Raw genomic sequence first — 22,741 nt, forward strand, 5'->3', positions numbered from 1 at the left:
TTTTAAAGCCAGCAACATCTCTTTTATGAAGTTCAATTGAATTCCTTCATATTGTTGGTCACCATTGAGTGAATTCCTTCATTACAATAGATTAAATTCAAATTTTGTTTTTTTCAACCTTCGATTTGAAGGTTTGTTAATGGAGTTTTTACAATGAAGTGTCGTCATCGAGGAGAAGGTGGTTAAGATGATGGTGTGATTATTTTACGATGTGATTTCATTATCTAAATCACCATGGCTAGGTTTGGGTTTCGGAAAATGTAGCTTTCATATTCTTTTGATTTTTTTAGTGATAATTGTGTATTTTGTTATGAACAAATCTGTATTTGATTATATTTCAGTATTTTGAACATTTTAAGTTAAAAATATGAACGTATGTTGTTTTTTCTGTAAATACATAACATGTATTTTTGGAATTACGAACATCTTTATTATAATTCTGAACATGCGATACATTACTTATGAACTTATTTTTGTTTTAGATCTATGTATTTTTAATTTTATTAAAAAAATTGGCATTCTCTACTTTATAATTTATTAATCTTAACATTTAGCATTCTGAGCAGTGTCTTCAAGTGCAAAAGTTTTTGAAGGGTGTTCAATGGTTTGTGGTTGGGGTTCAGAAGTTTTTGTAGGGGGTTCAGTGGTTTTTCAAGGGTGTTTGATAAAATATAATGAATATTTCTCTGTATTTCATATCAAATTCAATAGCCATGTACAATAATATATAGCATAGGGAACTTGGAGGGCAAGGCTAAAATATTCCCAAGATAAACACAAGATCTCCTAAAATATCTATTCACAATATTCCCGAATATTATCTTTCCTAATACCCCCCCCCCCCTCAAGTTGGAGAGTACGAATTAAGAACACCCAACTTGCGGAGTAAAAACTCAAATTTAGCTTTACCCAAAGCCTTTGTAAAAATGTCAGCCAACTGAACCGTCGTAGGAACATACGAAGGAATAATCGTACCATCTGTAATTGCATCTCGAACAAAATGACAATCTGACTCAATATGTTTCATTCGCTCATGAAATACTGGATTCTGCGCAATATACAACGCAGACTGACTATCACTATAAAGGTGCATCCCATTCTCATGTTTAACACCTAAATCACCAAGAAGTCGCTTCAACCATTTTAATTCACAAGTCGTTGCATTCATACAACGATATTCTGCTTCCGATGAAGAAAGAGCAACAGTAGGTTGCTTCTTAGTTTTCCATGACACAGAGGACAAACCAAGAAGCACAAACCACCCACTCAAGGACCGCCTGGAGAGAGGACAACCTGCCTAATCTGAATCACACCACCCTTCCAACTGTAAAGAACTATCAGATCTCAATAAAATTCCTTGTCCCGGGCGTTTCTTCAAGTACCTAACAACTCGCAGAGCTGCTTCCCAATGTTCAACCCTGGGATTTTGCATAAACTGTGATAAAATGTGCACAGAATATGCTAAATCTGGTCTCGTTACAGACAAATAAATCAGACGACCGATGAGGCGACGATACTTCTCAATATTACACAAATACTCACCCTGTCCCAAGGCCAACTTGTGATGTTGTTCCATAGGGAACTCTGCAGGTTTGGCCTCTAGTAAACCTGCCTCAGTAATAATGTCAATCGCATATTTTCTCTGACAAATAAATATTCCCTGAGCATTTCGGGCTACCTCTAGCCCAAAAAATATTTTAGAGCTCCAAGATCTTTCATCTTAAAGCAATTTCCCAAGTATGATTTAAATTTAATCATAGCAGATTTATCATTTCCTGCAATAATTAAATCATCAACATATACTAACACATTAAGCTGCATCGTTCCCTTTGTCAGAGTAAATAGAGAATAATCATAGTATGATTGTTTAAAGCCATAAGATTTCAAAGCTGTGGCAAGCTTTGCGAACCAACACCAGGGAGCCTGTTTGAGACCATATAAAGATTTCTTCATCCTGCAGACTTTATCAGAATTGTTTTTATCCAAACCAGGGGGAGTTTTCATGTATACCTCTTCTTCCAGGTCACCATGAAGAAATGCATTGTGGACGTCCATCTGATGCACTTCCCAATTTTTCACTACAGCTACTGAAAGAAATGTTCGCACTGTCACCTTTTTTGCCACGGGAGCAAATGTCTCATTGTAATCAAGTCCTTCAACTTGATGATTGCCAAAAATTACTAGACGAGCTTTCAGTCGTTGTAGGTTACCGTGCTCATCATATTTCTCCTTGTACACCCATTTGCTCCCCAATGCCTTCTTTCCTGGTGGTAATTTTTCAAGAACCCAAGTCCCTTGTGCCTCAAGTGCAGCGATCTCCTTGGCCATAGCCTTCCTCCACCCTTCATGCTTCATAGCTTCTTTAAAACTCTTCGGTTCATTTCCACCTGTAACTGCTGCAATATATTTTCTATGTTTTGCAGAAAATCGGTGAGTCTCAATACAATGTGTGATAGAATAAACAGTACCTGAGGAAGATGAAGATGGCACGGGTGAACTATGAAATATCGATGTAGATGGACTTGTGTTCCGTATGGTGTGTGTCACGTAGTCACGAAGCTTGATCGAGGGAAATTTGTGTCGCATTCCTTTACCCATGCCACTGTCTTCATTCACATTAGGCACCCCACAACCGACCTCTCTGTCTGCCATACAGTGCTGCTGCTGTGTGCTAGCAGCCACTCCGTCAATACCCGCGCCCACAGAAGCTACCTGCGGGCTGGCAGAAACTTCACCAGCAGTTCCCGCGCCCACAGGCTCTACCTACGGTCTGGCTGAAACCGGGTTGGGAGGAGTATCAACGCTGCCAGCGCCCGCAGGATTGTCCTCGGCCTGGGCAGAATCAGCACCCTCGCTGCCCTCCTCAACCCATTCGTCATCGCTAAAATTTTCATCCCCTACTCTTGCATCACTTTGTGATTCCCCAACACGTTGAGGCATAAATGGGAACTCACTCTCACGAAATTGGACATCTCTCGAAACAAAAAACTCTTTTGTCTCCAAGTCATACACCTTCCATCCTTTTTTTCCAAAGGGATACCCTAAAAATACACAACGTCGACTCCGACTTGCAAATTTATCCCCCTTGCTTCTTTGATTATAAGCAAAACACAAACAACCAAAGACTCGAAGATAATCATATGATGGACTTTTATTAAACAGGACATCGATAGGTGTTTTATTATTAAGCAACCTAAAAGGTGTCCTATTAATCAAATGACAAGCAGTTTGCACACATTCACCCCAAAATCTCAAAGGCAAGTTTGCTTGAAAACGCAAAGCTCGAGCTACATTTAAAATGTGTTGATGTTTATGCTCAACCCTCCCATTTTGTTGAGGCGTATCCACACAAGAGGTCTCAAAAATTATCCCATTAGCAAAGAAATATTTTCGCAAAGAGTTGAACTCCGTCCCATTATCACTACGAACAATTTGAATATCATGATTAAATTGTCGCTTAACCATAGAAACAAAATTAAGAAACATGACTTCAACTTCCATTTTATTATTAATCAAATAGGTCCACACACCCCTAGAGAAATCATCAACTATGGTTAAGAAATAATGAGCCCCACAAGACGATGGAGTCTTGTAAGGTCCCCATAAATCAACATGAACTAACTCAAAGATACGACTAGCTTTATTCTTGCTAATAGGAAAACTACTTCTATGTTGTTTTGCCCGGGGGCATACATCACAATTTTTATTATCAAAGACTCGACTAGAACTATTCAAAACTGGAAGAAATTGCATAACTTTTATTGAAGGATGTCCCATTCTTTGATGCCAAATACCAAACGAACGATTCCCATTCACAGCCAAAGCCTTCACCTTAGGGACACCACGGAAGTAATAAAGTCCATCTACTCGTTCACCCGCTCTAATCACCTTCCTCGTCGTTAGGTCCTGCATCACATAAAGTTTATTAGTAAATTGAGTACTACAATTTGACTCATCACATAATTGAGTCACCGAAATCAAATTGCAATCTAATTGAGGTACAAAAAGAACATTATTAATCGTCAATCCTCCTTGCAATTTCACCGAGCCAATTTTAATTGCATTGGCCCATTTCCCATCCGGCAATCCTACCGGGCACTTTGATATATTAGTCACATTATGCAAGAGAGATAGATCACATGTCACATGGTTAGAGGCACCGGTATCTATTATCCAACCCAACTCACCATTAAGCTTGGGTTTAATGCTATTTAAATGGTCCAACAACTGTTGGATTTGAGATGAGGTTACCCCCGCAAGAGCTCCTCCATCTGCCACGATTGGAGGTACCGAGCTGCTACCATGTGTGGACTGGGAGAAATTCTGTCCGCCTGTCTTATTGGCACGAACAGTAGCTGCTGCCCCCCCTCCAACGTCCACCTGAGCGCCCTCCACGACCACTAGACGCACCACGCCCGGGTCCATGACCCCCACGAGGCGTATCTCCCCACCATTCGGGAAAGTCGTGTATTTGAAAACACCCGGACTCATCATGCCCTTCACGATTGCAATAGTTGCAGAATTTGTCGTTGTTGTCCACCGAGCGTTGCTTGTGCTTCGAGTCATGTTGAATCTTGAACGCTACTGCGTTTTCTCGAGTTGAGACCATGGAAGCCTCATCCCCACACAGCCTCTCCGCTTGAGTAACCTGTTGATAGGCTAGATCTATGCCTGGCAAAGGTTCTTGAGCCAATAATTGGCCTCGAATAGGAGCATACGCATCGTCTAGTCCGATCAAAAAATGATGGACATAGTCATCTTCACGGATTTTCTCGACTTGTGCAACAATGTTGCATGTACAATCACCATTGGAGCAAGACGACACTGAGATGTACGTATGCAACTCGTCCCAGATTTTTGACAATCGACCAAAGAATGTAGCAATCGATTCACTTGGCCCTTGTTTGCAATCTCCTAATGACTTCTTCAATTGACACACTCTCGTGCCACTAACCACACAAAACCTATTTTTAAGATTGTTTCAGAGAACCCTCGCATCATCATAATCTCCAATCGTCGATCGAACAATTGGATCAAGAGTATTGGTAAGCCATGACACCAACATGGAATGCACATCCACCCAATCCTTTAGCTTGTCAGCATCACTCGACTTCACCACAGTCCCATCGATGAAACCGAACTTCCTCTTCGCCTTTAGAGCAGTACGCACTGCCCAAGCCCATTCATCATAATTCTCACCCTTAAGTTGAATAAGAGTAATCATGCTGCCAGGAGCATCACTCGAACCAAGATGGTATGTTAGGTCCACCTTGATCGTCTTACCACCATCACCCCCTGACTTACCACCATCACCCCCTGTCATCGATTGTCACAAATTCTCTCGGGAAAAAAAAAATTATATAAATTTGCAGTGAACTCTCACCCTCCTTTCACTCTTAAATTATGAAAATGACGTGTGAAAAAAAAAATCGGATCAAACCTAAGCTCTTGATACCATGATAAAATATAATGAATATTTCTCTGTATTTCATATCAAACTCAATAGCCATGTACAATAATATATATCATAGGGAACTTGGAGGGCAAGGCCAAAATATTCCCAAGATAAACACAAGATCTCCTAAAATATCTATTCACAATATTATCACAATATTCCCAAATATTATCTTTCCTAATAGTGTTCAATGGTTTGTGGTTGGGGTTCATAAGTTTTTGTAGGGGGCTCAAAGATTTTTGTAGGGTGTTAAATGGTTTATGATTGGGTTAATAGGTTTTTGTAAGGGTTCAAAATTTTTTAAAGGGTGTTCAATGGTTTGTGGTTGGGCTTTAGAAGTTATGTAGGGGGTTCAGAGGTTTTTGCAGGTTGTTCAGTGGTTTGTGTTTGGGGTTCAGAATTTTTTGTAGGGTGTTTCGTGGTTTGTGGTTGGGGTTCAGAAGTTTTTTAGGGTGTTTAGTGGTTTGTGGTTGGGGTTCAGAAGTTTTTTAGGGTGTTTAGTGGTTTGTAGTTGGGGTTCAAAAATTTTTGTAGAGGATAAGATTTTTGTAGGGTGTTCAGTGGTTTGTGATTGGGGTTCAGAAGTTTTTGTATGGGGCTCACAGGTTTTTGTAAGGTGTTCAATAGTTTATGGATGGGGTTCAGAAGTTTTTTTAGGGGGTTCAGAGGTTTTTGTAGGGTGTTTAGTGGTTTGTGATTTGTGGTTGGGGTTCAGAAGTTTTTGTAGGGGGTTTAAAGGTTTTTGTAGGGTGTTCAGTGGTTCATGGTTGGGGTTCAGAAGTATTTTTAGGGTGTTTAGTGGTTTGTGGTTGGGGTTAAAAAGTTTTTGTAGGGGGTTCAGGGGTTTTGGTAGGGTGTTCAGTGGTTTGTGGTTGGGGTTCAGAGGTTTTTGAAGGTGGTTAAAATGTTTTTGAAGGGTGTTCAGTGGTTTGTAATTAGGGTTCAAAAGTTTTTGTAGGAGGTTCGGAGGTTTTTGAAGGTGGTTAAAATGTTTTGAAGGGTGTTCAGTGGTTAGTAATTGTGGTTCAGAAGTTTTTTTAGGGGTTAGAGGTTTTTTAGATTGATTCTATGTTTTTTGGTGGCTTATCAGAAAATTCTAGGGGCTTATCAGAAGTTTATAGGGCTTTTGTATTGCTTCTGATGTCTTATCAGAAGTTTCTGGTGGATGTTCAGAAGTTTCTTGAAGGTGTTCAGTAGTTGGTCTATAATTAAATAAGAAGTATTAAACAACAAAAGAAGGAAATACACAACATCCAAATAAATTATTATTGCATACCAAAATATTTGATAAAAGTTATACACAAATTATTACTTCATACAACACATATATATGGACATAAAAGGCAAGCAACGTATATGAAACTCATCTTCTCTCTAAAAGAAAAAACCCTAAAACCCCTCATCTTCTCTCTAGCCGCAAGGGGCTGCCATCATCTCTTTGATGATGGTAAGCCCCAATTCCTTTGTTTCCTTAGTTTTTAATTGCTTAGTTGTTAATAATCCTCCTTTCTCTCTCTTTATGAGAGTTTTGTTCCCAATTTTTGGATTTGTTCTCTCCGTTTGTGGGAGTTTGGAATATGATTTCTTTTCTTCTCTTATGGAAGATTAGAAATGGGCAGTTGCAGTTTGATTAGAAATGGCTCTATTTTATCAATGAAATCCTATTTCTTGTCAAAAAAAAGGCAACGTATATGAACAAACTGGATATATAATAACAAAATAAATAAATGGATGTTAAAAGTTTTAACTTAGATTTTCAAAAAATTTAGAGGTAGAAAAAAAAAAGAATATCCAAATTCCATGGTGAAAAAAAAAATGGTTGGGCTTCTTTCTGTTGGGTGCAGACTTCTTTCTGTTGGACCATGGTATATATAATTCTATGTGCACCATGGTGCATGTAATACTAATTGGAGTACATTATACAAACTACATGTATCGTGTGAGACTCTAAGTATGATTTTGCAGATTTAAAAAAAAAAAAAACGCGGGAGTTGAAGATCTTATGCGTTCTTCTGACGCCGAGCAAAAATTCTGGGCAATTTATATTATTTCCTGCTCCATTTTCAAGCTAAGTTCTTCACTATATATATATGGATTCTTTTATATTTTCTCCTTTAATTAATTTGCTTTAATGTTACTATTTTTTTTTCAAATTTCAAATTTGTTGCGTTATTGTGATTTATTGAAGCTTCTAGTGATCCGGATTGATGGCTGGAGGTAAATTCCGACGTCTTTTAATTTTTAAAATTAACTCGGAGTATTTATTTTTTGAAATTTTACAAGTTTCTGTTCATAATTGCTCAATTTCATTAATCTAGGATTTGAATTGTTGATATTTAGGGTTTTCTGTATATTTATTTTACTTATTTGCAAATTTTTGATGGTAATTGTTGAATTTCTTCTTTTAGGGTTTCAATTGATGATCAAATTTGTAGCAAAAATAGTGGAAAAGGGTTGATTTGATAGAAAAACTTGAAATTTTGCCATTCTCCCAAAAAAAAAAAAATGCTTGATTGAAGTTTTTCCTGATTTCTTATTGACTATAGAAAAAATTTAGGATATTTAAGTACCTGCAGATTTGGTCTCTGTATACCTATTAAATATAAAAATGTACGTAGTATAATCATGCATGCTTAACATACTTAAGGTGTTGTTGTGGATATAGTACTTTGAATGGCTTTGAGCTTTTTTATTCTCCATTTTACAGTGTTCGGGCAAGTTTCAGCTTCCTTGGAGACGCCACGTGAGTTTAGACATGTTAGCAATTTGAGTAATTTGTTTGCTTCCCAAGGTTTTGGTGGTAATGCCACCAATGTATTTGGTGCCTCATTATATCCTTTTGAGACGTCAAGTGTGTTTGGGAGTGGTAGCAATTTGAATAATCTGTTTGCTTCTAATGCAATGGGTACTACAAATTTCCCTAATGTATCTACCCAAGGGTCTAGTTTTGGCTATAATGCCACCAATGCATTTGGAGAAGAATCTTCTTGGGGACATCAAGTGTGTTTGGGAGTGGTAGCAATTCGAGTAATTCGTTTGATTCTAATGCAATGGGGACGACAAATTTCCCTAATGTATCTACCCAATGGTCAGCTTATAGGGGTACTACAACCAATGTATTTAGAGAAGCATCTTCTTCCTTGGGGACATCAAGTTTGTTTGGAAATGGTAGCAATTTGAGTAATGTGTTCGCTCCAAATACAACAGGGACTACAAGTTTACCGTCCCAAGGGTTAATTTTTGGGGGTAGTACAACCAATGTATTAGGATCAACATTGTCTTCTTTGGGAATGTCAAGTTTGTTTGGAAAGGGTAGCAATTCGAATCATATGTTTGCTCCTAGTATAACCGGAAGTACTGCTTCCCCAAGTTTCATTAATCAGGGATCATTTATTCGTGGAAAATCAACTGGTGTATTTGTAGTGTCGTCGGCTTCTTCTCCATCCTTGAGTAAGTGATGAATGATTCATGTCAGGTTTTTCAGAATGTATTTTTAGGATCATTTTGTTTTCTTCTGAATATCCCCTTGATAATTTATATGATTATTTCCATAGCTTGGCAATTCTAGAATTTATATGATTTAAGTGGAAGTCAAATCCATGGCTCTCTGGTCAGTTTGTGCTGATTTCTCTGTTTGCTTCTATGTGCCAGCAATTGGACGACAACCAACTGCTTTCTACTTTCATTTGTGACTTCTCCTGCCACCTTCAATACATGAATCAGTTCTACTTTCATTTGTTTTTCTTCTCTTCTTTCTTTTTTCGTAGGGGAGGTGGTGTATCATGTACTCATGTATCAAGCCTCTAGATTGGCCTATATAATAGCTTTCTGAATAGTTGAATTGGATAGATTTTATGATAGGTGAAGGTAAATATGGAAGAGAGTGATACTTATTTGGTACTAGTTATTGAATCAATGCTCTTTGTCATAGGTTATGCTGTAATTAGTGTAATAGCCTAATCTAAAGAAGAATCGGGGAAGGGGAAACAAGTTGAAGCTAACTAATATGTTTATGATTTGGTTGCTTTGATTTTGAATATTGGTACTTTCTTTAGTCATGATTATTTGATGGTCATATGTTCTATTTGGCACATATAGCAGCCACAGTATCTCTTATAGTTTAGGATACTCTTCCCTCGAGGAGGGGCTGTAGGACCAGTCCTCACTATTTGTCCAAAATTACATAAACTTGTAACATTATGCTGGTACTTAATCTCGCATATTTTCTGCATCCTTTGTGTGGTGATTGGTGAATATCTTCCTTTACTTTTCAACATTGATACTGTACATTTGCGAATATAATAAAAATGGTAAGTCTTCTCCTACCCAGGAGAAGATGCAGGTTCAAATCCTGCTATTCGCCAATATCAATCAAAGAAGTTGTAGTTTTTTGTGGTACTTGCTTAATTTTTGCATCCTTTATGTGGTAAATATCTGCATTTCCTTTTCATTATTGATACTGTACATTTGAATGTTGCTGCTTCTTGTTTTATGTTGATTCATTGATGATGGTGCATATAGTTTCATTGCCTAACTGTGTTTTCTTTTTTTCTTTTAATATTACATCCACATTATATAGTAGTTTCCTCTCGATATTAATCAGTTTCCTAAACCCATTACTCTTAGATCTCCAATAAAAGTTCTTAAGCATCATTCTTGAGGGTATGCTTTTATGGGCAATGAAACAGTAGCAATGTATACTGAGTGATTGTCAATGATGTGATAGGAATAATCATTAAGGAATAGGAGTATGCCACAATCTTTATTAATTCATGGCCGGTGAAAAACATTGACCTTTAATCAGTGTTATTAAAATCGCGATTCGGATCGTAGAATCGTACGATTCTACGATTCTATAACGATTCTACCGTTTCCACTCCTGCAAAAAACCTGTTTTTCGAAACCCATAATTTTTTATTTCGAAGTCGGAATTAGGCTTATAACATATCATTGGAAAGCTCTTAAAGTCTACTTTCGAATAGAATTAGTTTCGTACCCATATCATTTACATATTTTATGTTTTAGACTAAAGAGTGTAAGGGTGTCATAGTCGAACCTAACTTTAGTTAATGACATATATATTATTCAATCTAACTCATAATAAAGCTTATGAAACATCAATTTAAATAACTTTTAAGATCTATCCAACCATTTAAATTTTGTGGGCATAAAAATGTATTCATGATTCTTATGCACTCAACTTTGGGCATATAAAAAACACTTTTATAACATGAGTCTGTTGTAGTTGTCGTTCTTTAGCTATCTTGTTAAATGAACTAACTTGACACTTTGTTTTCTATTATTATTGGAATTTTTTATTCCATGGGTCTAAGGGAAACAATTTTGCGAGTCAACAACGTTATTTTTTTCATAATTTAATAACAATTGTCGTGTACTCTCATGGTTATGAATATGTACCAATAATCCGACTTTATAATTTATAGTGTATTGTTTGAGTTATGCGCGTGCGAAATTACTTCAAAAACTATTTTATGTTTGTACTGTCGATATTATGTTATTTACAATACATATTATTATCATTCTCATTGCTATAAAATTATGTATGAGTCATTTGTTACATTTTGAAGCCCAATTTTACAATTTGGTAGAATTGTACGATTCTACGATTCGATTATACCCTACTCACCAATTCAAAGTAAAATTCCGATTCCGATAACTTTTCCTTTAATCCCATGTATGTCAATTCATCGTTTCACAACGAGTAACAGACAGGATGTGTATTGCTTTAAATAAATTATCCTCTTATATCTTACTTTTTCCTATTGAGCACTTAGCCCTTATTCAATTAGTACTTTCTTTCTTGTGAGCTTGCGGAGCATTCAAAGATGACAGGGTCTAAAATTAGTATTCACCTGTTGAGGAGATTCATTCCTTTGGCTTCCTAAACTTAGGAAATCATTCTATTACATAGAGTTTGCTGACACGAGGCTATATGAACTTCAATTATTTAATCAAGACTTTGGAGCTTTATGTGTTTTATACTTTCTCTTGCTCTATGTGACCCACTAAGTCGTTCTACTACCCTACCCTCTAATAGATTACATTTGGAGGGGGTTTCCATTTCCTTAGCTTCCATGTCAAACATCTTACTGATGATGTAAACAATATCTTCTTCGAAATATTTCATTTTATGATCTAGGAATTGGAGATACATCAGCGAGAGCTTGTGGACCACCTGCAATAGTTGGATTTACCAGTAATAATAGTAGCAATGCAGCTGCGTTTATGCCATTGAGAAATGCACCAGCTTCACATGTCACAGGGTCAAATTTTGGGCAAACATCAAATGCACTTGGAATAATGCCTGCCAACCCATTTTCAACTTCCAGTTTTGTGGCTACCCCATCATTACCAGCAGGTGAAATAGTGAATTTTATGATTAATTTATTATCTTTGTTATCTGCTTTTATTTCACACTATGAATACATTATCTTTAAATTGTTGGAACACCTGCACCTTTTTTTGGTTCTTTGGGCTCCATTTAAGTTCAGTTACGTGAATATAGAATATTAGTTATGACCATCACTTGGAATTACTAATTTGAAGAACTGAATAATTTCTGGATAAAATGTTTGACTTGTGACTGTTGTGAGGGTTTTTGTTGATTGTCTTTTGACCATCTTAACATTCTTTAGTTCTTATCAATGTCAAGTCTCAAGTGTGACTGAGACTATGGAAATTTGGATTTTCAGTGAGAAACTTGTGGTTGGGTTTGTTGATCCTACATAGACTTGTGATACAGAGTCATTAGAGTTTGTATGTTTTGGGCATAATTATTTGCAATGAATCATGAAATCCTGATTAATAGTTGATATGCTAAAAATCTGTGTGATTATTTTAAAATAATATACACCTATGGATTAATTTAATATATCCTCCAACACTTTTGTACTAACGGGGTGAGGCAATAAATTTCTCTCACGCTTGAACTATGTATGCTGGAAACTTTGGAGGTAATGTCTGATTACTAACGGATTGTAGTGATAACAATTCTACTTTGCAATCATCATATTCTAAACAACAGGAAGGCTTCGCCAAACGTTGTACTAATTCTTAATGTATCTGCCACCCAAAAGTAAAAAGCAATAGTGGATACTATGAATAAGAAATAGTATATCATTTCTTGGTCCTGCTGCCTTAGGGACTTTATTTTGAGTATGCCCAACCCAAAGCTCTGTTGAGGGTAGTAATAATCTAATTTAAACAAAATCACAAGCTGTCCAAATGCAGAATTATTATTTTTGTATACATTCTTCAAATACTGCTGATTTCCCGCCAGTCCGCCACATCTTTGTTCAGGTAAATTTTATGAGCTTTTTCTTTGTGATGTAAAGTTAATGCAATTTTTTTTTTTTGTGGCAAATATACAGGATGCAGAAGTAAATCATATAAGCAAACCATTATTAAGGATGATTCAAAAAATTGCAAATAAATTTCAATATCAGGCATGCCTTGTTACGCTGATAAAAGCCATGAAGAATTGAGATGGGAGAACTATGGCCTAAAATCAGGAGGTATGCATGCTTAATATGTTACAAGTTTTTCTATCTTTTGTTCTCTTCTTTATACCTTCATCACTTGCTGTTGTAGTCTGTAGAAGTCTATTGATAATATTATTATCAAATAATTTTGAATTTTGTTTTTTTATGTTTTTCAGTCCAGCAGAATTCAGTCAGTAACCAGGCACAAGGGATTCACACACAGCACTTGAGCATCCCTCTTCCTTCAGTTACAAGTTTCTTAGGAATCCCTAATCCATCCTGTAGTGCTCCAGCGTTCTCAACAAATATGAATACTCCTACTTTCCAAATCCCATCACCAAATCTATCTGCATTTAACACCAGAACACCCATTATTACTGGATCTGGATGCGACCAAGTCACTGCCGGTGATCCTATCAACTCAAGATTTAAGACTTTGGCCTGATTACTTAAGAATAACACCTAAACACCTGTCAATCCACTTACCATCTACTAGAAATTGATGTGACCAAGTAGCAAGTAGTTCTGCTATTAGATTGACAAAACCATGGCCAAACAATGGAAATTCAGTGATCCATACAATTGTAAGTAATGCGCAGTATTTTTCTGAACTTCCTATCACTTCTTTCTGTGTGTTGCTCATCAAGTAATTTGCATCTGATCTGGTTGAAATTGCAATACATGATTTTCTTGTTTGGATTATGTTATAGTTTTATGCTCATTGCTGTCTCTTGGATATTTTAATTCTTTTCTTTTTTTGGTAATATTTTCTTGCTTAATTTACTCTACTAACCTCCTTTTGTCTTCCCTCATCAGCAAGCATCATCTCCCTGGACAACACCTCTTGTCTCATCAAGTATTTTTAAAAAGTTCATATGATCATTATGAAAATATACTAACGGTTTCTGCGTGCAACATCTATCATATATTAGTAAATGCTATTTTTAGCACAGCATTTTAACTTTCTTTGCTATTTTCTTGTAACCATTAGGGAATAATGGAGGTGTTTCACTCGATGTTGGCTCGCCTCAGCCCGATCCTCCTTAACAGTAAGCTGATGTTTTTATCTTCATTTTTATTGTTGTAAAAATTTGTTCAGTAGTATCATACTTTTATTTCATGCATTTTGATGTATAAATTTTTTTAAAAAAATCAATTAGTTGACTAACCACAAAATATTGAGGCAATCATCTTATTTCTTTATAGGTTCACAGCAACAAACAAGGTCACGGAAAGCATTATAGCTGTGAAAGATCCTGTTGGATCTGAGACTACAACATTCCAGCCAATGATGGATCACTCTACCCATTCTTCATTTATTCAACATGGAATCTCTAACATGCCCGTGATTATTTCCACACGCTTTCCATGATACATTGAAAATAAATATTTTTTTTTATTTAGCATTATTTTCTTTTAAAAATCTCACGGGCTATGTTATTGTGCAAAATAGGTGTCTAGTAAACCTGCAAAAACCAGAGTTCCATCTTATTTTACATCAAGGCACCATTCACTTAAGCCGTTGACAGTGAGTGTCAGGAAATATCATCCTAGCAGTGATGGTACAAAGGTGAGGAGGGTATTATTTATGTTGAAATTCAGTGAATTTGTTGTATCTGTACTTTTTCTTTTCCCTTACTTTGTTGAAGTCTTTGTTTCCACTCATTGTCCAATATAGGTTCCCTTCTTTGATCAGGCTGCAGAAGGTCTACATATAAGCAAGGGATATAATTATATAATTCCAAGGGAGAATCCTAGATCAGTGATTGCTGCATCCACCGAGCCAACCTTTGACAATGCTTCCAAAAAAGAGGCATCTGCACTCAATCATGCAGCTACTGTGGAGTATGAGGATGGTATGTCATTCATTTTGTGTGTTTTTAGTCAAGCTCTGATAAATTGGTCCGATTGTTTTAGGAGCTTTTCCTAATTTTTTTCTATCTTGTTCTAAAATCCTTTAAAGACTTATATGCCAGGTTGTGATCTGCAGATTATGTGTGCATATACATATTTTATAGGTTTTGATGCATCATACATTTCTATTATACAGGCAACAAAGTATAAAATGGATTAATGATAAATGAGACACTACCTATGATAAGAAATCTTATTACAAAGGTGAGGAAATTTTGAGTAAAATTAACACAAAGAAGATATTCAAAAAGCACATAGTTTTGTTAAAATAAGTTGAGGTTCCTGATTTTGTTCTGTTGGGAAATATATCTATGATTTTAGTATTTTGGAGGACTCGTGGACAAGGCTTCCATAAACTTGATTGGCTTTTGTCTTTGTGTTCATGTTTTGGATTTATAAAAACTCGTGCATGAGATGGTGCCAATTCTAATTCTAGGGGAGAGTGACATTACTTGTTAAGGAGGTGAGTTTGTTAATGTATCACAATAAAAAAAGTATGAGACGGTCTAAGCTAAGACTTGGTTTCATTTTCTAGCCTTGAATAAAGTATGTTCCCATTTCCAGATCATATCACATTCTGCCATTCTGGCCACCATATATGTCTCCTGATGCCTCATAATATGATGGGATTGCCAATTATTATTCTAATATTTGTGTTGTATAAGAAACTAAGCATCTGGGTGTAGCTACTTGAATGAATTTGTGTCCTTATATATTATTCTATAGTACTCCCTCTGTCCCCTTTTGATAGTCCCTTATGGGAAAATTTTAGTCCCAAAATGTTCACCCCATTTGCTTTTTCCAATAACCATTAATATTAATTTTTTACCAAAATTTCCTTCAATTTGCAACAATATTTGTGCAAATTTAACTTTCCCATGTAAATTTTGTTTTCTCATGTACTTTTATTACTTTCTCTCTCTACTATTTTGCATACCTAATGTCAATTAACTTTTTCAATGTACTTTTACTATTCTTTTGTGTTTATTAATTCCCGTGAAAAATGCCCATATGGGACTATCAAAAGGGGACGGAGGGAGTATCATTTATGCCAATTTATGATTTCTACAGTTTTGATGTCTCTATAATTGTCACTTGCGCTGTGAATTATTTTACGTAGAGATCCTAGTTTCATTTCTTCTGATGTGTCAGGTACAGACAATGCTAAGAAAGCCCAAATCAGCAGTTCTGAACCCATCTCTCATAAAGATGATTTTGCTAAAACCAATGACAGTGCAAAAGAGTTGGAGCTCTTGCTTCCAAAGCTACAACGCTCTGACTACTACATAGAGCCCAAAATTGAGAAGTTAGCATCAATTGAAAGATCTAATCCAGGATTTTGCTCCCATGTAAAGGACTTTGTAGTGGGCCGAGATGGCTTTGGTTGGGTGAAGTTTTATAGGGAAACAAGTGTACGTGGACTCAGTCTTGACTCCTTAGTTTACTTCAATTATCGAGAGGTGATAGTGTATGATGATGAGAGTGAGAAGCCTTCAGTTGGACAAGGCCTTAACAAGGCAGCTGAAGTTACTCTATTGAATGTTAAATATGTTGACAAGATTGGAAAACAGCATACTAGTGAGAAAATGGTTGAGAAATACATTGAGAAGTTGAAGCAGGCAGCTGAAAAACAAGGTGCCGAATTTTCTCCTATGATCTAGTGAAAGGGGAATGGAGGTTTAGTGTGCAGCATTTTTAGTTAGTAGATTTTTCGTAATTGTTTAGGGTAATTTTACCCTGCCACGTGGACCAATCAGAGGGTGACACATGTCAGCCCCAGATTGGTCCAAAGTGGACCAATCCCTGTTTGACACGTGTCACTCCAGAAATAAAGGGAAAAAGGCGGCCTTCAGGCTCAAATCCCGAGAACGCCGCAATTCAGTGACCTAATCAGGGGCGCAATTCCCAAAGACCGTATAAATAGGGAGATGTCCCTTATTTTGAGGACACGTTTTACCATTTATTACTCTTACATTATCTTACATCAGAGAAACACCTGAGCTTGGAATCCAAGCAGATACCTACCTAAATTCCAATTCTCTTTATTCCGTTTCAAGTTACTAACTTGACCGCCGGAGGCGGAGCTCCAACCACCCGGAGTCTCCGTTATTTTGCAGGTACAGCTCAGTCAGATCAGACTTCGTGACGTAACTCTCCCGAGGGACAAAAACACCCAAAACATTTGGCGCCGTTTGTGGGGAGAGTACCTTGAAGATGGTTCAAGAGTTTTTACCACCCCCTAACCGTCTGGGTGAAGACCCAGAAGTTTTTATAGACCATGAGGAGGATGAAGACCCTCAGGTCGAAGCCTTTACAACCGAAGACGGCTCTCTCATAACCAAACGCATTCGGCCCAGAGACACTCTGGACGGGGTGCCTCCCAGGCGGGTCCAAGTCGACCCTCTGGACAGCCGGAAGGGGAAACCCAAACGGCCGCTGGATCAGCCCCTGTCACTCGAGACGAACTCATGAGATTCATGACAAGTTTCAAGGGTGAAATTACAGAACTGATCACTAAAAGTCGGGCTGGCCCAAGTAAAGGTCAGTCGGCGAAGAAGACTCTTCCAGAGAAGGGGAAGTCAGTCAGAAACCGACAGACCACTACCCATCCAAAGGAGAAGGCAACCGGGACCATTGATTGGTAAAAAATTCTCCTTCTTGGGAAGAACACCAATAATACTCGCCGGACTCAGCAGCCGGTGAGAAGTAAAAAATCAACTTTTAATGCCCGGGAGATCATCAACCGGAAGAGAAACCAATCGCTGTCTGAGTCGGCTTCAACGTCGAACTTTCCAGACAGCTTCAATAATATTTCTGCAGGGAGTGCACCCTCCTTTCATGAGAGTCAGACAGGCGGTAATACCGTCCATTCTGGCCCTCATATGATTGGAGTTGTACCGTATGTGCCTATTCAGGCTTACGGACAGTATCCTCCTCACTTCATGCAGCCGGCCTTCTTTGGGAGTCAGGCGGCATATCCAAATGTCCAGCCACTGGATTGGCAACTTCGTTTGCTGCGCCTAGGTGAACAACCTTTTGCGTTCACTCGGGAGATAACCGAGGCGGCTCAGCCGGCCAAGGTTAAGAACGTGTTGGTTGGTACCTATGATGGTACCACCAATCCGGAAGACCACCTCATGGCTTACACCAACCTCATGTACCTGCAGGGGTTGGATGATGCCACTTGGTGTCGGTGCTTCCCGGCTACATTGAAGGGCATTGCCCAACAATGGTTTGGCAATTTGCCAGCCGGGTCCATCGATAGCTTCAAGAAGCTCGCCTTCCTGTTTGCCTCCAACTTCTCAATGAACATCCTTGGTAAGAAAACAAGCCTTGATTTGAGCACTGTTAAGCAGGGAGAGAGAGAAAGGTTGCGCTCATATGTCAGGCGGTTCAATCCGATAAGAATTCAGATTCAAGGACTGTCTGACGAGGTAGCTTTTACAGACTTTTTCAAAGGTCTAAGAGACGGGTCGACATTTAAGTTCGACCTCGTTAGAAAAGGGGCTTTCACCTTACAGGCGGCCCTAGGGGAGGCGGAAAGCTACATCCAAGCTACCGACCTCTGCTCGCCTGGAAGCCAGTCGGACTCCAAGAAGTCCGACAAGCAGAAAGACAGCCGGTCAGCTCAGCCGGCCAAAAACAAAGAAGAGAGCAAGAAAAGAAAAGAAGTTTTGGCGGTTACTAACTCTGACCAGCTGTCCCAGAAGAAAAAGAAAGAGTTTAAACCGTACGTCCCCAAGTACGAGTTTAATAAAGACTGCAACTCCATCCTCATGGAGGTAAAGGACCGGCTGTCCATTGAGAAGCCGAATCCTATGAAGAGTTCTATCTAGTCACGGAACAAAAATAAATTATGTCAGTTTCATGAGGAGGTTGGCCATGACACCAACGACTGCTTCAGTCTTCAACGGGCGTTGGACCGTCTGGCTAACAAAGGGCTGTTGAAGTCCTACATTTCTATGTCCCCAGCCGGGGCAAAAAAGAAAAACAAGGGTCAGTCCTCCAAGACTACCCCCCAGCCTGCTAGTAGCTCGAATACCGATAAGGAGCCGGTCTACACAATAGCAGGCGGGTTCTCTTGTGGTGGCCCTACCATCCGGGGCACCAAGAGTCATCTTCGAAAGATGGACAAGGATGATGACGAGTCGTCCGCAAGCACCTCCTTCCCAGACGTCTTGATTACTGAGAAGGATAGGGGCAGCGTCCGCCGCCCGCATGATGACCCGGTGGTCATTGAATGTAAGGTTGCCAACCAGCTGGTTGGACGGATCCTTATAGACACCGGCAGCTCATCAGACATCATCAGTCTCCGGTGCCTGCAAAAGCTGAAATACAATGTCAGCAGCATGCATCCGGTCACCCACCCCTTGGTTGGTTTTGGGGGTGAAATGGTCTACCCAGCCGGCAGAATTGACTTACCCATCCGGCTGGGGGAGAAAGGCCAGGGACGACATATTGTCGTCAGATTCTTGGTCGTTGAGGAGCTGACCACCTACAACATCATTCTTGGCCGACCAACTCTCAACGAAGCCAAGGCAGTAATCATCCCGTCCCTCATGCTCATCAAGTATGAGAGGGATGACGGCTCTGTTGGTTCCTTGAATGGGGATCAGAAGACGGCCCGAGAGTGCTATCTCTAAGCCGTCCGAGATACCGTGGCCCCGGGCGGTCAGGAATCAATAGACCTTGACAATGTCAAGGATGCCGACCCAGCTCCTGCCCCACCAACAGCCGGAAAGAAAAGAAAGGCACCTCTGCTGGTACAGGTGAAGAAAGAGAAAAAATAGCAATCATTGACCGGTGAACGGTCAGATGAGCTCCGTCCCCAACCGGCTGGCGAAAGCATTGATCTTATTCTGGATGACAGCCGTCCAGAACGTACTGTTAAGGTTGGGACGGTTGCTCATGCTACCTTGGGTGCAAGCTTGCACCTTCTGCTGAAGGAATTCAAAGACATTTTTGCCTTTGAAGTGGAAGAGATGTCAGGCGTCAGCCCGGATCTTGCTGTCCACAAACTCGCCGTGGACCCCAAAAAGAAGCCCATCCGGCAAAAGAAAAGAAACTACGGTGAGGAAAGAAGTCAGGCGGCAGCTGCCGAAGTCAAAAAACTGCTAGACGCCAGGTTCATTCGGCCTTGTAATTTTCCCGACTGGGTGGCCAATGTGGTCCTTGTTAAGAAACCGAATGGGACCTGGCGTATGTGTGTTGATTACACAGACCTCAACAAGGCATGTCCAAAGGACAGTTACCCGCTTCCAAAGATCGACAGTCTGGTCGACTCTATAGCCGGTCACGCCTTGATGAGCTTTATGAACGCCTACTCCGGCTTCCATCAGATACCCCTGTGGAAGAAAGATCAAGAGAAGACGGCCTTCGTCACTGATCAGGGGCTATTCTGTTATACTGTGATGCCGTTTGGCTTGAAAAATGCGCCTGCCACTTTCCCACGGATGATTAATACGGTCTTCATTAATCAGATTGGGAGGAATGTGGAGGCGTACATTGATGACATGATAGTCAAATCCAAGCAGCAGGCGGATCACCTTGCTAATCTCCGAGAAACCATCACCACACTCAGGCGGCATAAGGTTATGTTAAATCCTAAGAAATGCGTCTTTGGTGTTGAGTCTGGGAAGTTTCTCGGATTCCTGATTGATCAAAGGGGGATAGAGGCTAACCCCGAAAAGATACTGGCGGTAATTGACATGAAGTCACCCCGTTCTGTCAAGGAAGTGCAGAGACTCACCGGTTGCCTGGCCGCCTTGGGGAGGTTCTTCAGCCGGTCAGGCGACAAATGCCTCTACTTTTTCCAAGCAATCAGGAAGAAGACCAGATTTGAATGTGGGGATGATGCTGAGGCGGCTTTCCAAAGGTTGAAAGAGCATTTACATTCTCTACCTAGGTTGGTCAGTCCTTTGCCTAGGGAGACGTTGTACATGTTCTTAGCCGTCTCATACCATGCCCTTAGTGCCGTTCTCCTTGCTGAGCGAGACGGCGTGCAACTCCCGGTTTACTTCATTAGCCATGTTCTTAAAAATGCTGAACTCCGGTACCCATGGTTGAAAATTTTGGCCTTGCTTTGTATATGGCATTTAAAAAATTGAAGCCTTACTATTTTGGCACATCCGGTGGTGATCTACGCGGACCATCCACTCAAGCGGCCAATGTCTACCTTGGACTCATCCGGGAGAGTGTTGAAATGGGCTATTGAAATGCAGAGCCTTGAAATCACTTATGAACCTAGAAAGGCAGTGAAGGGTCAGGCGTTTGCCAACTTCATTGTTGAAATGACTCGTCCGGTGGCTCCGGATAATCTTGATCAGGTTTGGAAAGTGTACGTAGACAGGAGCTCTACAAAGAACGGTTGTGGTGCAGGCGTAATTTACGAGTCTTCTGAAGGAGATAGATTTGAGTATGCACTACGCTTCAAGTTTCAGGCCACTAACAATGAGGCAGAATATGAATCCCTGCTAGCCGGCATACGCATGTGTAAGGCGGCAGGGGCCATGAAAATTGACGCCTACTCTGATTCTCAATTGGTTGTTAGCCAGTATGAGGGAAGTTATGAGGCTACCCATCCGGCTATGATCAAGTATCTTCAGGCAGTCAAAGCAGAGGCCGGGGCACTTGAGGAATTCTGACTGAATCAAGTGCCTAGGTCTGAAAACAACCAGCCGGATGCATTGTCAAAACTGGTGTCTTCCGCCTACCATGATACGCCTCGGTCTGTCTTTTGGGAAGTACTTGAAAAGAGAAGCATCTATGAAGATCCCATTGAGTTCTGGACCGAAGCTCTACCTAGATGGATGGCATCCGGGCTTATCTTTTAGACGGCACACTTCCTGATTCGCCACAGGAAGCAACCGTCCTGAAGAAGCGAGCTGCGAGCTTCGAGTTGAGAAATGGAGAACTCTTCAAGGCGGGGTTTCTTAAACCCCTGTTGAAGTGTGTCACCCCAGAAAAGGGGAGGGAAGTTCTAGAAGACTTGCACTCGGGATTCTGCGCCTCACACATAGGCGGCAGGTCCCTGGCCGTCAGAGCTAGACGACATTACTTTTGGCCCACTCTTGAGGCAGACGCCAAGGAGTTTGTGAAGAAATGCGACAAATGCCAAAAGTTTGGCAAACTTATTCACCGTCCGGCTACTGATCTGACGGCCATCCACAGCCCAATCCCGTTTGCAAAATGGGGCATGGACATTTTAGGTCCTTACACGCCTGCTCATGGCGGAAAGCGCTACATCTTGGTGGTTGTGGATTATTTCACCAATTGGGTTAAGGCTGAGGCGGTTAAAAACATCAAGACCTCAGACGTAATTTCTTTCATCTGGAAGAATGTTATCACCCGGTACGGGGTACCTATGTCTATGGTGTTTGATAATGGTCCTCAGTTTGAGATGCCTCAGCTAAAAACTTGGTTCGGAGATCAGGGGATCTCAAGCTGTTTTGCATCTGTTGGCCGGCCCCAAGCAAACGGCCAAGTTGAAACTTCAACAAACTCATCTCAGACGAAATTAAGAAGAAAATAGAAAGAGTCGGTGGCTTGTGGGAAGAAGAGTTAATCCATGTCCTATGGGCCATTCGGACAATAGAAAAAAGGGCAACCGGTGAAACCCCATTTCTCATGGTTTACGGTGCTGAAGCCGTCTTGCCCATCGAACGTTACGAACCGACTCTCAGCGTCATGTTGTATGATGAAGAGGCAAACTAGGAAGCAATGCGCCTGGCATTGGATTCACTCCCAGAACGCAGGGGTAATGCCGCCTTGCGTCATGAGATTTACCGTTTGAGAATGACTAGAGCCTACAACAAAAAAGTACACAAGCGTCCTTTGAAAGTTGACGACTTAGTGTTACGGAAAATGGAGG

The 22,741-nt window shown here is 39.9% G+C and overlaps 1 pseudogene; it reads left to right on the forward strand.

The window, feature by feature from the left end:
* The first annotated feature begins 13,504 nt into the window (after positions 1-13,504).
* LOC145625230 (nuclear pore complex protein NUP98A-like) lies at positions 13,505-16,570 on the forward strand (annotated as a pseudogene).
* Positions 16,571-22,741: the final 6,171 nt, after the last annotated feature.

The sequence above is a fragment of the Chenopodium album genome, chromosome 3 (assembly GCF_948465745.1).
Source record: "Chenopodium album chromosome 3, dcCheAlbu1.1, whole genome shotgun sequence".
Taxonomy (NCBI): Eukaryota; Viridiplantae; Streptophyta; class Magnoliopsida; order Caryophyllales; family Amaranthaceae; genus Chenopodium; species Chenopodium album.